Source organism: Leucopleurus acutus (assembly GCF_964270905.1).
Source record: "Leucopleurus acutus genome assembly, chromosome: 8".
Classification (NCBI taxonomy): Eukaryota; Metazoa; Chordata; class Mammalia; order Artiodactyla; family Delphinidae; genus Leucopleurus; species Leucopleurus acutus.
This window is the reverse complement of record NC_139151.1, coordinates 4,174,913-4,191,873: the sequence shown is the minus strand read 5'-3', so window position 1 is coordinate 4,191,873 and position 16,961 is coordinate 4,174,913.

The window sequence follows — 16,961 nt, the reverse complement described above, 5'->3', positions numbered from 1 at the left end:
CTCAAGTATCCAATGCCGGGCACTGTGCTAGGTCTGGGAGTGCAGTCGGTACAAGAGACACATGATCCAGGTCCTCCCGGAGCTTCTGGCCTGTTAGGGGAGGTCAGTTGTACACAGACAATCACACAGATCTACTTAATCACAGTTTTGATAAATGTCACAAGAGGAATACACAGGAGACCCAATCCAGACTGGAGAATTTCAAGAAAGTTATTCCATACGAGGCGTAGGGAACATTAGATTTTGAAGCATGAGGAAGGGTGTGTAAGGGCGGAGGCAAGAGTAGAACCCAGGTTCCCGGGCCTCTAACCTATAACTCATTCCCTGGCCCGTATCTGATCACGTTTGTGACGTCTCTAGAATTGGGGCTGTCTTATGGCAAACGCCTCATGAATCTCCAGGGGGCGGGAACTCTGCCTCTTTGATCGTTTTTCTTCCCAGCATTCAGTGTGATGCTTTTCCCCAGGAGCCCGGTAGGATGAGAGATACTCTCCTGTTTATTTTCAACATTTCCTGGGTGCCTGTCCTCAGTGTAGAGCTGTAACTTACTCTACACTGTCTCCTCGAAGGATAGGGGGATATTTAGCGGCTTCTCACTCCACTCCCCCAATCCCACCAGGAGTATCTTCAGCAGGAAATCACTCCAAAGGATTTACCTTCAGAAATGGAAAAATAAAGCTTTCGTCCAAGACTTCCTAGGCAACTTCATGTACGGTGAAAGTAGGAGTAAAGTACCTGCCATCATGCCTCAGAGACATTGCAGGCTCCATTCCCGATCACTGCAATAAAGCAATTATTGCAATAAAGCAAGTTACACAAGTATTTTTTTTTCCAGTGCATGTCAACGTTATGTTTACATTCTGTAAAGTGCACAATAGCTTTATGTCTAAGAAATGTGCATACCTTAATTTAAAAATACTTTATTTAAAAAATGCTAGCCATTGTCTGGGCCTTCAGTGGGTCATAAGCTTTTGCTGGTGGAGGGTTTTGCCTCAGTGTGGGTGGCTGCTGACTCATCAGGCCGGTGGCCGCTGAAGGCTGGGGCGGCAGTGTCTTAAAATAAGACAATGATGTTTGCCACCTCAGCTGACTCTTTCTTTCACAAATGATTTCTCTGTAGCATGTAACGCTGTTTGATAGCATTTTATCCACAGTAGAACTTCTTGCAAAATGGAAGTCAGGGTTTCCCTGGTGGCACAGTGGTTGAGAGTCCGCCTGCCGATGCAGGGGACGCAGGTTCGTGCCCCGGTCCGGAGAGAGCCCACGTGCCACGGAGCAGCTGGGCCCGTGAGCCACGGCCACTGAGCCTGCGCGTCCAGAGCCTGTGCTCCGCAACGGGAGAGGCCACAACAGTGAGAGGCCTGCGTACCGCAAAAAAAAAAAAAAAAAGGAAGTCAATCCCCTCAAAATCCTGATGATGCTTCATCAGCTAAGTTTATGTAATATTTTAAATACCCTGTTGTCATTTCCACAATCTTCACCTCATCTTCACTAGGAGTAGATTTCATCTCAAGAAACCACTTTCTTTGCTCATCCATAAGAAGCAAGTCCTCATCCTTGAAAGTTTTATCATGACATTGCAGCAATTCAGTCACATCTTCAGGCTCCACTTCTATTTCTAGTTCTCTTGCTATTTCTACCACATGTGCAGTTACTTTCCTCCACTGAGGTCTTGAATCCCTTGAAGTCATCCATGAGGGTTGGAATCCACTTCTTCCAAACTCCTGTTAATATTGATATTTTGACCTCTTCCCAAGAATCACAAGTGTTCTTAATGACATCTCAAATGGTGAATACTTTTCAGAAGATTTTCAATTTACTTTTCCCAGATCCAGCAGAGGAATCGCTATCCATAGCAGCTATAGCCTTACATTATGTATATCTTAAATGATGAGATTTGTAAGTGGAAATGCCTCCTTGATCCATGGGCTTCAGAAAGTATATAGTGTAAGCAGCATGGAAACAACATCAATCTCATTGTCCGTCTTTGTCAGAGCTCTTGGGTGACCAGGTACATTGTCAACGAGCAGTAATATTTTGAAAAGAACCTTTCTTTCTGAGAAGTACCTCTCAACAATGGGCTTAAAATATTCAATAAACCATGTGTAAACAGATGTGCTGTCATCTGCGCTTTGTTGTTCCATTTATAGAGCACAAGCAGAGCAGATTCAGCATAATTCTTAAGGACCCTAGGATTTTCAGGACGGTAAATGAGCCTTGGCTCAACTTAAAGTCACCAGCTGCATTAGCCCCTGACAAGAGAGTCAGTCTGTCCTTTGATGCTTTGAAGCTAGGTATTGACTTCTCCTCTCTAGCTATGAAAGTCCTAGATGGACTCTTCTTCCAATATAAGGCTGTTTCATCTACAATGAAAATCTGTTGTTTAGTGTAGCCTCCTTTGTTAATGATCTTAACTAGATCTTCTGGGTAACTTGCTGCAGCTTCTACATCAGCACTTGCTGCTTCACCTTGCACTTTATGTCGTAGAGATCGCTTCTTTCCTTAAATCTCATGAACCGACCTTTGCTAACTTCAGACTGTTCTTCTGCAGCTTCCTCACCTCTCTCAGCTTTCATAGAATTGAAGAGAGGTAGGGCCTTGCTCTGGGTTAGGATTTGGCCTAACAGAAAGGATCTGGCTTAAGGGTCTTCTAGCCAGACCCCTAAAACTTTCTCCATTTCAGCAATAAAGCTGTTCGACTCTCTTACCATTCGTGTGTTCACTGGAGTAGCACTTTTAATTTCCTTCGAGAACTTTTCCTTTGCCTTCCCGACTTGGCTAACTGCTTGGTGCAAGAGACCCAGCTTTCAGCCCATCTCAGCTTTTAACATGCTTCCTCACCAAGCTTAAACATTTCTAGCTTTTGATTTAAAGAGAGACGTGTGACTCTTCCTTTCACTTGAACATTCATTCATTATAGATTAATTGACCCAATTTCAATATTGTTGTATCTCAGGGAATAGGGAGGCCTGAGGAGAAGGAGAGAGATGGGGGAATGGCCAGTAAATGGAGTAGTCAGACACACACATTTGTGGATTAAGTTTGCCATCTTATTTGGGTGCAGTTTGTGGTACCCCCAAACAATACAATAGTAACATCAAAGATCACTGATCACAGATCACCGTAACAAATATAATCAAAGTGAAAACATTTGAAATATTGTGAGAATTATCAAAATGTGACACAGAGACACGAAGTGAGCAAATGTTGGAAAAATGTTGCAATACACTTGCTCAACGCAGGGTTGCCACAAACCTTCAATTTGTAAAAATTGCAATTTCCTTGAAGCACAGTAAAATGAGGTATGCCTGTATGTGGTTCCCTATGCATGGATAGATTTTCCCTTGATACTCAGAAAAATCCTATAAGATGCTGCCTCTGAAGATGAAATTCAACAGGAACACAAGATGTTATCCCTTCAGAAGGTAAACAAATCCTCTAGACCAGAGCAAGGTCTCCAGTGTAATTTCCCACATGCATTGTGGCATGGTGAGGACTCCTACAACAGACAAGAGCAAACACCACCTTTGAAATTCAAATCATGGATAATATATGTAGAATTTGGAACTAGTGTTTACAGAAGAATGTGAATGCATGTTTCAAAACCAGCTTCAAGTGCAAATGGAGACTTTCTACGTGACATCGGGAGCTTATGGCTTCTTTGGGGGCCTCGGTAGTTCCATTTTCCAGCATGGGACCCCTGCTGTTGTGATAGTTTTTTCCTGATTACGATAAAGATGGATGAGGCACTTGGAAAATGCCAGAGATGGGTATGATCTGAAACGGTGTCATTACTGCTTTGCAACGCCTGCATGTCAGAGAGAACCGACTGAGGGTGGGACACAAAGCCCTGCCCTCCCTCCCCCCCGCACCCCCCACCCCCACCCCCACCCCCGCTGCCGAGTCCTTTAATGGCCTGACTGCGGGGTCTGGAGGAAGCATTGGCCCCGCCCACAACCCCACTGGGCGGGTTGTTAATCAGGAATGGTCCCAGCTCTCTCCCCTCTGCGCCCCGCCCTGTGCCATCCCTGTTTCCCCACCGCAGGGGACCCTGAGCTCCAAAGAGTAGACACATCGGGCAGCATGATGTGTGAGCCTCAGAGGGCGCCATCATTCACCCTGAAACGCTGTCACGGAGCCAAGTTAGTTCTCCTGTGACATTAAAAACCTCACTTCAGTGAGGAAAACAAACAGATAAAGAACAACAACTAATGACTTTGGAAGGCCAGAGAGCAGCTGAAGTATTGTTTTTTTAAACGCAATAGATTTTAAACGGCATTTCCGACGATGACTAAGTTACCCAGTTACAGCGCTCTTCTCATTCCGAACACCTGTCCTGGTGATTCTCAATCCCCGGAGTGACTTTCATTTTTAACAATATTTATTATCACGAGTGGTACCACATTAGATGAAGTCCGCTGAAGCCAGACGCCACGTGCGTTGATGACACCCAAGGCGGTGCGTCCAGGAAGAGGTTTTCATCTTCCTTCAGAGGCTGCAGCTGTGCTGGGCTGCCGTGACTGCCAGTCCCCAGCGGACCAGGAGGTAAGCTCAGAACCACGCTGCAGGATAAGATCACCCGAGGGTCTCACATGACTGTCGTCTCAAAGGGACTCTGAGCCTTTCACAAAGTGCCTTCTGGAGACACATCTAAGAGGAGCTCCGCTTGGCGTCCAAAGGCCAGTGCTTCAGGGTTTGGGAGAGAGCGGCTCTGTCATTGCCACACAGCAATTCCTTCTGCTCCTGAGAAACTGCTAGAGAAACTTCAGGAAGGCAAAGGGACGAGGGCTCAGACATGGCTTTGGTGCGTCCCTTTTTGCTCTTCAGACAAGACCTGAAATCAGCAAAGGGTAGATGGACGGTCCCTGCCTTGTCTCCAGCACAGGCTGTGTCACCTGCCCTTGCGAGTGATCTAACCTCAGAGAGAAACTCAGCCACATTCAACCGCTAAGGAGCATGTTATCAAAGAACATTCTTCTAGTCATTTATTAACATTTATGGGAGCCTGCTGTATATTTCATACGTGGCCTCTGATATGCCAATTTGAAGACTGAGACCCTGCATTTAAGAGGGCTTTGATCCTAGTTACTAGGGGAGGTGGCCATGTACACTAATAGTTTAGTTGAGGATGGTAATAATTGTTAGCAGTCTAAGGACCTGGCAGTGTCAGCTGTTCAGTCCTCACTACAACCTCCAGTCCACACACTGAGACACAGAGAAATAACTCATCCAAGGTCACATGACACTAAGAGGTAGATCTGGGGTTGGAACCCAAGAAGTTGATGCCCAGAGTCACACACCGAAGCACCATGCTCGACACCTTCCCACAAAGATGGGCAGGGAGGATGAAATTACTACCATTTTTGGCTTGTTTACGCTGCAGGCTAACTGATGTTACAAGCATTTAACACGTGTTACATAATTTAATGCTTAGAACTACCCAGCCAGGTAGTCAGGTCTTTGGGTTGTAAGAAACATTTAAATGGGACTTAAGTGCTTCCCTCGTGGTCCAGTGGGTAAGATTCTGAGCTCCCAATTCAGGGGGCCCAGGTTTGATCCCAGGTCGGGGAACTGGATCCCACATGCAGCAACTAAGAAGTCCGCGTGCCGCAACTAAGAAGACCGCATGCCTCAACTAAAGATCCCGAATGCCTCAAGACCTGGTGCAGCCCAAATAAATAATAAATAAATAAATATTGAAAAAAAGAAATAGACTTAGGTAAAAAGGCGCGCTTAATACAAGTCGCTAATAGAATCAAACAATCAGGGCAGATCCCAGGATCACAATGGCCAGAACTAGGTACATGAGCATCGTCAGGACTCTCTCTCATTCCCTCTCCTCCTCTCTCCTCCCCTTCCTCTTCCCCTCCCCTTCCTCCCTCCCGTCCTCTCTTCTTTTCCTCCCTCTCTCTTTCTCTCTCTCCCCCCTCTCTCTCATCTCTGGTCTACTCTTAATGTTAGCTCCACTCTGACCTACTATACACCAGCTTTTATGACACAGTGAAGGCAAAGAAGTCTGGAAGCCCCTGACTTACACCCTCACATCTTTACCTTCAGAATAAAACGTTCCTCTCCCCCACCCCCAGCTCTTAGAAATTTCTTAGTGAGGACATTGGCTTGTCTTGTATCGAGTGCCTACTCTTAGACTGAACACTATGCCTGATTAGCAAAGAAAGGTCATAAAAAATGCTATTTCTATTCAGACCATACCTTAGGCTGGGGGGTGTGGGAAACAAGTGTTTTTTCAGAAGAAGGGGTGAGAAGGGTGACATGACCATTGACAGAATCATTAGAAACTTAAGAGCCAGCCCGATGTATGTTTATTAAGTGTAGATGTATTGATACCCTATTGCAGATGAGAAACTGGGACTGAGAGGGGTTAAGTAACTTGCTCAAAGCATCATCTCTTGCTCCTGAGGGATTTGAACAGGATGGACGGGGACTGCGTAATCAGGCTCTGTGTGGGGCGGCTTAGCTTCTAAACCATCTGGCACATCATTAGGGATTGAACCACATACGAGTCCTCAAGGGAGAGCTGGTCTACGCCCTGCTAACAGGAGGTCTCCATGGAGTGGAAGTTTTTTGCCTGGGTCAGAACAACAGGAGTGACGATTGAGTCCCTTCCCAGAGATGCGGGGCACTGGGCTCTCTGTGCCCACAAAAGTTGCTTCGTGGTTGGAGTTTGCGCCTGGGGCTGAACGGTCATGTCCCCTCAAAATGCAGCTTGTGTTCTTGAGGCGAAGCCATCATCACCTCACTGCGACATAAGGGCTGTTCACATTTTTGTCTGTACCTGGATCTCACAGTCTCAGCCTACAGTTTCTTTCACTTCCCAGATCCTCCAAAGTTTGGAAATGAGGAAAGCCAGGATGCCGGGTTGAACCATGCCCTGCAGAGTTCACGAGGAGGCCGTGTATCTGCAATTCAGGCTCAAGCCTGCTTTAACTTGGAACTTCCCAGAAGGCTGGGTTAGTGGTTCCCATCCATGAATTCCATGGCCATCTCCACCTCCATCACTCCTCCTAAGCCCTGCTTGAGTTACTTCCTCTAAGAAACTTTGTTTTAATCTGGAAGGACTGTCTCTCTCCTTCACGAGACTTCTGACAGTCTCTATGAACCACTGCTACTGCTTTGCAATGCGTTTCCTCCCGTCCTCTTTTCCTTAGTCAGGACCTTCACCTGCCCGCCCTGTCCTCAACCCCCTGGTCCATGCATGCTTCCTGGTTCCTGTTCCCTCTGGTAGGGAGCCAATTCACCCCCCTACTGTCGGACACTGTCTTCTAGCTCTTTCTGCCAAGTAGGCTAGAATCCTAAGAATGTGCCCAGTTTGTCTTGTGAATTTAACTCCAGTGACAAAATCACTAGGGCCTCTCGGAAGGCAGCTAGCTCCCAGAATTCACCATTTCTCACCTGGCAGCTCCACCCTCGGGAAAAAGAACCAGCCACTTATTGGTAAGTTTCTGGCTCTGGACCCTCCTTTGTCACCTCAACTTCATCATCACTACAGGGGCTTTGTTAAACGACCCCATAGAACCTGTCGTGTTTCACAATCTTTTCGGAATAAAGAGAGGGGTTGTCCTTTAATCACAAAAGAACGAACCAGAAAAAAAAAAAAAGCTGGCACAAATCCGTAAGAATACTAATTATGAAGCGTATTCCTGGGCCCTGTCTCCTCTAGAGCCTAAGCTGAATACACCCTAAGTTCCCTGTGGTTCAGTCTCAGACTTCTGTTGTTTTCAAAGAACGAGTGCAGTGTCTGAAAAGTGAGGGGAAGTTTCTAAAACCTTCGTTCGATCCCTCAAAGGGGGTGGTGTCTCTTCATGAGCCTCTCTGACTCTTCTTTCTGTCTCTTTGTCTTTACCCTGGGTTTTTCTCATGTCCTCAGCTAGTCCCTTCTGAACTATTCATTTTGGGGGGGGGGTTCTCCCATTACCCAGATTTTTGCAACAAAGTAAAGCAGAACGTAGATGCAGCAAGAAGAAAGCTCCTCTCTAAGCTGCGTGCCTGTATATGAGCGTGCATGTGTGTGTGCGTGTGTCCACCAATACTGTCCTGACTGCCGTCCTGCTACAGAGGAGGCCTGGGTCCTTTCTGCCGGGTCAGCAGCTGAGCGGCCACAGGGCTTTGGCCCAGGGACCTTCTGGTGCTGGTCTGACTCACAGGCAGACCTTGGCTGCTTTTGCTCCCTGGAGGGGGGCAGGGAGGACTGGCTTGAGTCTCAGTTGTTTCAATTCACTTAGCAGCTACTTCATTAAAATTTCCCTCCATAAGAGAAAGATATTCCCCTTGTAGTTTATAACATTTTTTGAGAGTTGCCTCTCCGTAGAGGCAAGTTAGCCAGAGAAGAATAAAGGTAATTAATGAATGCCCCTGCCCTCAAAGAATGTGGACATCAGGGAAGAGGTCTGTCTCTCTGTCTCTCCCTCCCTTTTCCTCTTTTTCTCCCCTTCCCTCTCCCCCTCCCTCTATTTCTCTCACAAGTACATAAACATACACACTCATACACTATAGAAACACTTAAAAACCTACATGTAAGCAGCTATAAAAATAGAATTCCAACGACTGCACACTTTTAAAGTGTACGGGGAGATTCTTTGACACTTCTTGGACGAGGTGGTCAGCAAGAACATATTCTCAAAAGATATATTTTATAGGTGCTTATTTTCTCCACTTGAATAATGTGTTGCTTTAATCACTATAGAATGTGAAATTATCAGAATCAAATATGTGAGTTTCTTCTCAGAATTGTGACCCAGACAGTCTCCCTGGATTCATTCCCTTCTCAGTTCTTCACTGAGCCCTGACTTTGTGCCAAGTGCAAAGTCTGGGGGTCCTGCATGCAGAGATGGCTGAGACTGGACCCCGCCCTCAGGAGCCCAGAGGTCGCGTGGGCAGTGCCCCTCCAGGCACGTGGTGAGCCCACAGTCCAGGTGCACACAGCAAACTAGGACAGGGGAAGGATACAGCACCTTGGGTAAAGGAGCCATTAAAGAGAATTCCTGAAGGAAGTGATGCCTCAGATGTGTCTCCAAGGGCCCGTAGTCGTAGCCAGGTGAAGACCTGGTAGGAAGGTCATTGCAGCAGAGGCCACAGAGCAGCAGCGCCCAGAGATGAGATCTGGCTGGAGCAGCCAGGAGCGCTCTTGAGTTGGGGCGAGGACAACCTCACAGTGTCTGATGCTCCTGCGGCCTGACCTCCAAAGGAGGGCAGGTTGGGGGATGACAGTGGACAGACACAGCGGCCAGATGATGGTGGTCCTGTGAGCCATGAGGGGGATCTTGGATTTTCCCTGCAGGGTGCGAGTGGGGGACAGGAGTGAGTGGTAATTTGAGTCTGGGAGGAATGTCGTCAGACATTTATTTTGCATAGCTCGCCGTGTGCCATGGTTGGATTTGGGAACAGTTAGCAGACAGGGGATCGGTTTGTGGTCTGCTGCACTAATCCAGCTCAGAACCAAGGGTGGATAAATTAGAATGGAAGAAAAGGACTCTAGAAACCCCTAGGAGGTAAAATTAGTAGGATTGGTAAGTGAATTTTAATCACAAATCATCTTGGCAAATGTCAGCTCTGTTCTTCCACTGGATCAATCCAGAGAGCCATGGAGTGGAGTCATCCCTGAGTCCAGGTCTCTCCAGTTCTCAGCATCTCTGGTCAGCCTCCCCCCTCCACTGTGACCGTGGCCCTAGCCACCAGCACACCTCATCAGGAGACTATCGTCCATCCTGCCCAGCCTTCAGTGTATTCTCTGGACGGCAGACAGGGCCGGTTAAAACCTGTTGCTCGGAATCCTCCAGAGCTTCTCATTTCACGCAGCAGAAGTCAAAATCCTTAAAAAGCCCTAAAGCCCCACATGGCCTCCGTCCCCCTCCAGCCTCTGCTCCCTTTCTCCTGCCCGGGTCCCCGCGCTTGCTGTTCGCTGATGAGTGCATGGCTCCCCTCGTCACTTCCCGTAGGTCTTTATTCACATGTCACCGTGGCAAGGCCTTCCCAAGGCCCCGGGTAAAGTTGCAATGGTCGCCCCTAGCCCCGCATGTTCTCCCTCCCCACTTCATGCGTCTCCTTGCCCCCCCGCACTGTCCAACATCTAAGGAATTGTCATCTCTACACCAGCATTGCCTGAAGGTTCCCAGCTGTATCCCTATTGCCTGGAATAGCGGGTATTCAGTGGACCCTTCTTGTTGAATAAGTGAATAAGCAAAGGCACTGATTACACGGAGAGAGAGGTGGCTGGTGTTCCTGGTGAGGGTGGGTAGGTAACCAAGAGCGCAGGATAGCAGGGCAGGAGGCAGGTGACCCTGACGTCTGCGTGTGATACACACGTTAGACACTGTCCAGTTCAAGCCCCAGAATTCCCATAGATGATCCCAGAGGACAATGTGTTTATATAAAAGTAAGAGTGAACTGACTGTTATGACAAACTGAGAAACAAAACCACAGATGCCCTGCTGCGAGCCAGAGTCGGGACCCAGTGCAGCCCAGGGAACGCATGAGCGGGTTCAAAGCAAACCCCAAAGACATGGAAGCATGTACAGGGATAGGGAAGACTGTCCAAGTGTGAGGGGCACGGGGACAGAGAAGAAGGTAGTGAATTGTTCCTTTATCTTTGTAAAACAAAATGTGCTCAGTCCAGCCACCCCGTTGATTTCCCATTGTGGAAGAGCTGACGGTGTCCAGGGCAGCCTGAGTGCCGGGCCTTGGAGCCCAGGCCCACACTTGCCGGACAACCACGTCCTTGTGCCCCAACGTGCTGGGGACTCCACTCACCACAAGGACAAACTTTTGGGTTTTCTTTCGGTTCCTGGTAGGTACTTATCTGTGTGCAAACACCCACACAGACGCATGAGAGTCAGAGAGTGCTCTGTGTTGCTGAATGGAAGTTTAGACTGTACGCCCAGCATGACTTCCAGCCGGCACGCCTGGAAAAGGCCCAGACGCTGGGGTCCGCAGCTCAGCCCCCTCTCACCAGGGTCTCTGGGGAGCATTTGGAGCCTGGATGTTCCCACTCCCGGCGAGGTCTCTTCACCCGCATCTCCCCTTCTGCACCCTGCTCCATGCAGCGCACATGGGGCAGAGCCCCCCCTCTTGAATCCTTTCCAGTCCTTCCCATAGCTGAGCCTACAGTGCGTGTGTGTGTGTGTGTGTGTGTGTGTGTGTGTGTGAGTGTGAGTAGCGATGTATGTTGTCTGTGCAGTGTGCCCGTGTACGCAGTAATGTCTGCGTGTCTCTGCATGTGGGTACAGCCGCATTGTCAGATGTTGCATGGCTGACACAGGAAAGCTGTCTAGCACGATGATTCAGAGCATGTGGGGCAGAGTCTTCAGATCTGTGTCAAAGCCTCGCTCTGCCATTTGCTGACTTTTGATCTGAAGGAAGTACACAATGTCTGGAAGCTTTCCTTCTCGTCTCGAAAATGGGGAGAATAATATCTGCTCTTCAGGGTTTTGAAAAGAATTCATTAGACAGAGTGGGATAGTGTCGGTTTAAAAAGTGGGATAGTTAGTGGTTATTGTTAAAAGTTTAATAAAATGACAACGGACCCTTGATACAGAGTAAAAGGCACATAGAAAATTGGAGAAGAAAGAAATATATGGAAAGAGAAGTGTGAGTAGGTTTGTGGCATGTTTGCAGGCCTTGGAAGAGGAGGTCTCTGCGTGAGGCTGCCGGGCTGGCCTGGCCCACCCTTACCGGGGTCCGGCGCTGCCAGTGGAGACCCCCGAGCAGACTCCCCCGACACGCCCACATTGAGTGGAGCCGTGTCCCAGCCAGCTCAGCAGGACTGCTCTTATTCTGCATTAAGAGCATCTCCTCTTCCCCATCCTTGGATGACTCTCCAAACAGGAGGCCAAGGAGAAGGCCAGGCAGGAACAGGCGTGGGGACCAGGTGGCCTCTGCCCACTTCCAGAACGCGCCTGCCTGGGAGATGGGGCCTCCTTTCCTAGGAGCCTCTGTGGAGAGTAAACACAGCATCTGGCTCTCAGGGGCTCTTAAGCCAACCTCCCTGGAAACCAGCTTCACTCAAAAACGTTTAATTAACACGCTCCCACCTTCCTAAAAATAGGAAAGAAAAATCGACAAACACTAAATGGTTACAATCCTCGGATCAAAGTGGTTTTAAGTAGGTTGTACTCAGCTTCAGCCCCTCTCTCATCTCTAATCTCAAGCCAAAGATGTGGACTAATTCTTCAGGAAGGGGCCTGACGTGTCCCAAATGCATCACATGGACACCTGCACACTTGCCCATGGCGGCCGTGGTCTCTTCCATCTTATATGCAGCTTAATAGCTGGATTCATAGCAAAGGAGGAGCATTTCAGCATCTCCCAAACCCTTGCTCCTTTATCCCTGGTGATGGGGTTGTTTGCTAAGCTTAGCAATTTGGGGTGAGGATGGAGCGTGGATCCGGTGAGCAAATACTTCCAGCAACACAGGCCTCAGGGCCTTTGCACTGGTCCCTCAGCCTGGAAAGCTCGTACCCCGTATCTTCATAGCTCCCTCGGCTCCTCTGTCTTGATTCAAGCATTGATTTCTCAGGGAGGCTTTCCCTGGTCCAGAATTTGAACACTCCCCACACAGAGATTATCTTCCCCCCTTCCTGCTTCACTGTGTTCCTGGGCGCGGACCACTTTCTAAACTGAAGACACTTGACTGATTTAAGTTGTTCATCATCTGTGTCCCTCTCAAGGAGGCAGGGAACAGGGATCTTTTTCTCTTTGGGGCTCTGATGTATTCCAGGGTCTGGAATAGCGCCTGGCATTTAGAAGGGGCTCACTCAGTATTTGTTGGAGGAGAGGCAGTGGTTAAAAGGCTGGATTTTACAAGAATCGCTGAAACTCAAATCCCAGTTCCGCCACTGGCCAGCTCCTGACCTTGGGTACCGCTTCACCTGGCTTCTCTGTGCCTTGGTCTCTTCATCTGTAAAATTGGGTGATGGTAACAGTACCTACTTGCAGAGTTGTTGTGACTATTAAGGGGTGCTAATATGTAAGATATTTAAACAGAGCTTGATACGTGATGTGGGATTTACAAGTGTCCTTTTTGACTATTGCTGGTAACAAGGACACCCCACAGTTATTAAGTACTTCTGTGTGCCGACAGTCCGATTGAGCGGGCTAATATACGTAAAGTACTTGGAATAGTGCTTGGCACATTTACGTTGATAATAAATATTAGCTATCATTTTATCTCGTTTCATACACAAACCACGCGGTGAGGCAGATACAATTACTATGCTGATTAAGCTCGGGGAGGTTACTTAGCTCTCCCCAAGCCAGCCTGCAGGAAAGTGCAAATCCAGAGCCACCCCCAACATGAGGCATCCTTACGGGGGGACTGACTGGCCTCAGTCACATCTCCAAGGCACAGGTGTCATTGTTTGCTCACCGGCTGGTCTCTTCTTGACTAGTTGTTACTTTTAATAACTGTAAGGGGAACTCTGAGACTCCTTGGATCACCACGCCCCCAAAGTTCAAAGTCTACGCAAGTCTATTCTCTCCTTCATAAGGACGGGTTACAGGTAATTTGTCATCTGGGGACTGTTGAATGAAATTGTTTAAATTGGCTCAGTATGGACACTAAGTCCAGAGCGCGAAGCTTGCGAACCGACCTGGTTTGGGAACTGAGGCTGTGGCTTTCCCCTGAGGGCTTTCAGTGTATGGGCCGCCCTAGAAAACCCAGCTTTCTCATGATCCTTCCTGCAGGGATGCTGCCTGGTAGAGCACTCGGACGTCCCTCTCGGCCAGCCTGATGGTCGGGCAGTGGCCCAGCACGGCCAGGGCCAGGGATGGGGGGACAAGCAGAAGCAAACCTGACACCGTCTTAAGATCTCAGAGTCGAGGGGAATTTTCAGAACTGAGGGCAGGAGTGGGAGACAGTCAGCGGGTGAGCTGGACAGTGACAGTTTTGAGTGGCAGCAACGCCTGCAGGGACAGCCCCAAACAGCACTCCTTGGGAGGATTCGGCTTCTCTTTGGTTCCTGGCCTGAAATCCCCTCTTGCCTCAGCAGGTAGGTCATCACTGCTGAGAGGCATTTGTTTCTGCAGCTAAGGAGACAGTGCCCTGGATCTGCAGCCTCAGGGTCCAGAGCTTCTCCCGGGAGGATGGTGCGGCGTAGGATGCAGGAGAGCCTTTCTGCCCGGGGGCAGGCTACGGATACAGCCCTAGGCTGTGCCTGCATCAGACTCGTCGAAAGAGAAGCTCTACAAATGGGCAATTGGAGAAGTCACCCAGGTGGGACCAGGGAAGGGGGATGGAATAGCACAGGGAGGGAAAGAAAGCATGCAGCCTGACGGGCTCTATTAATAGGAGGAAAGAGAACAGGACACAGGCAGCCGAAATAGCAGGTGCAGGGATGAGAGAGATGGAGATGAAGAGGGGATGACCAGAGAAAAAAGAGAGGATCCGGGGTGGGCGGGGGCCAGGGGAGGTGCCTCACGGAGCTGATACGTAAAGAAGATGTTCTTCCTCTTTGGGAGGCCTGCGTGTTGGCCCAGACGGAATCCAGGAGCTCATTTACTGCCGAATGTCAGGGGCAAGGCTCACAGCATGCCAGCAAGGGCAACCTGGGCAAGGGGTTGCAGGTGGCATGAGCGTCCTTAGGAATCACCTGAAGACCCTTCCTGCCCCTACATGAGCCTCATAGCCTACTTCTCCCTGCTTCCTTTTATTTTTTGCTAAAATGTCCAAATTTGATGTCACTTTGGGGAGTAAAGCACACATTGGTCTCTGTAGGGGAGCTCCTTGAATAGCCTATATTACCAAAGAAAGCTGGCGGATCTGGTTGCCCTCTTCCAAGGGCACCAGAACCTTGCTGAGCTGTCCCGTGGGAGGACACGTGCAGAGTGAAGCTTCCAGCACAAGAGGGGCAGACTGGCCTTCCTAGTGGGACCCCTGGAGAAACGAGGCCAATTGAGAGAGTGTGGGTGTGCTGGGTGGAGGGACAGCCAGGGTGGGTGGTGGCGAGGCCCAGCAATACGAGAACATATGGCTGGGCCTCAGAAAGCATCATGGCGGCCCCGAGTCACGCCCCGGAGCAGAGCTGTCTCCTGCCCTTTCCTTCCTTTGCTGTTACCCCTCATGGAGCAGGAAGCTGCTTTTCTCACAGAACATTTCTCTGCCATCTCTTCTTTCCTCTCTGCTCAGGATGGAATCTCGGAACTCCCAAATATCTTTTTTTTTTTAATTTTTTTTTATGAAGAAGCAAGTAGTCGTTCTGACAAGTTTCTTGGAACACCATAATAAAATATTGGAGAAAAGTAGAACAGCCCCATACAGATTTTCTCAGCGCCTCTTGCTTCAAAAACTACTCCTCCAAAGCTGTGTATTATGAAACTAAAACATAAACACTTCTCTTATCCAATAGACACCTGCGTGTCTGTGACATTGCGTGTCACCGGTGTTCCTTGTTTCTGCTTCGCTCTTTTGGCTTCCTCCTCTTATACTGGAGCAGGAAAGGAGGAGGGGGGAGCAGTTGGAAGAAGAAGGGGCAGAGAGGCAGAGGGATGCAGATGGGTGTTGTCGAAATTTGGCCTCTGTTCACCGGTGCTGAACAGAAACGTGTAGAGAGAGTTTTGGGTGAAGGAGAAAAGAATGGCTTTCTAGCTTTGCCAGGCAAAGGGGGCCACAGCGGGCTCATGCCCTCAAAGCTGCGTGTCCCGCCCTGGAGGGGGTCCTGAGGAGTCTTACAGTGTTCGAGGAGCAGGGCGTGGTCAGCTCGTGGACATTCTTCTGATTGGTCGGTGGTGAGGTAATTGGGAGTTAGCATCATCAACCTTCCGGTTCCAACCGGTCTGGGGTCTCCGTGCTTGTGGACAGCAGACAGTTAACTTCTCCCACCCGGTCGGGGTTTCAGTATCTGCAAAACAGCTCAAAGGACATGACTCAGAATATTATCTATAATTCTTGAGGAAGAACTAAAGGCCCTTGACTTTGTTTAATAGATAAACTATTATTCTTTTGTCTTGCTTGACTGTTTTCTTTTCTTTCTGCATTTTCTCACTTAACTGATTAAATTTATTCTTTGACTGAAGTTTTCCTACAGACAAAAGGCAGGCAGAGGGCATGGCTGGGCGTCTATTCTGGGGAAGCCTCATAGGGTCCTGCTCGGTTCCATGGGGGTGAAGGAAGAGAAAGAGGAAGATGAGACACAGGGCATCCGGCTGAGTTCAGGGTTCTGGGAAACACGTTTAGTAAATCAGAATTGAAAATCAGACTCCTCGTCAATATTTTTTAAATGTTTTTCTTTTGAACAGAGAGGAGAGATGTTGCGGTGTTGTTTGGTTTTATTCATTAGAGAGAGATCACTTTCTGTTTTTGGCAAGTAACATTCTGCTTTGAGAGTGGAGAGGGTGGTGCAGTGGGAGGGTTTGGTATTCTCCGCTCAGAGTAGAAAGAGAATCCCAGAATTAGCAAGCGTGGACTGTCAGATTCTGTTTAAGGCCTTTTCTTGCATCCAGAGAGATTACACCTAAGCCACTTAACGCTCAGTCGCAAGGGCTCCAGTTGGTCCCACTCTATTAAAAATCTCGCCTAACAGGAGAGCATCGTATTTTTTTTTTAAGAGGAAAAAGAGAAAAGCTGATGATGGTACTACTCTAACTCTAAATGATACTAGTTCTTCTAATCACTCAGTGATGCAGTATGTTTGCCATCTAATTTCATCCAAAACACCCTAAACTGAAAATAAAGTGCTGTTTAATAGGCATGCAAAGATGTCATTTCATTTTGCTGAATGTTCTAGTAGCAACTACTAATTATTTCAATGTATTTTTTTCCTGTAATTATTTGAAACAGACTATTCAGAGTTCCCCATTAACTTCAAAAATATTTCGGTGTCCTACAGAAATTCAATAGTATAAATTTAAATAGCTTTTTCCCTCCTTTCTTCAATTTGCTGAGAATACAGCTGCATGAGATTGAGGGAGGGAACACTTCTTGTGCAAACAGAAAGCAGCCGAAGAAGAAAGAA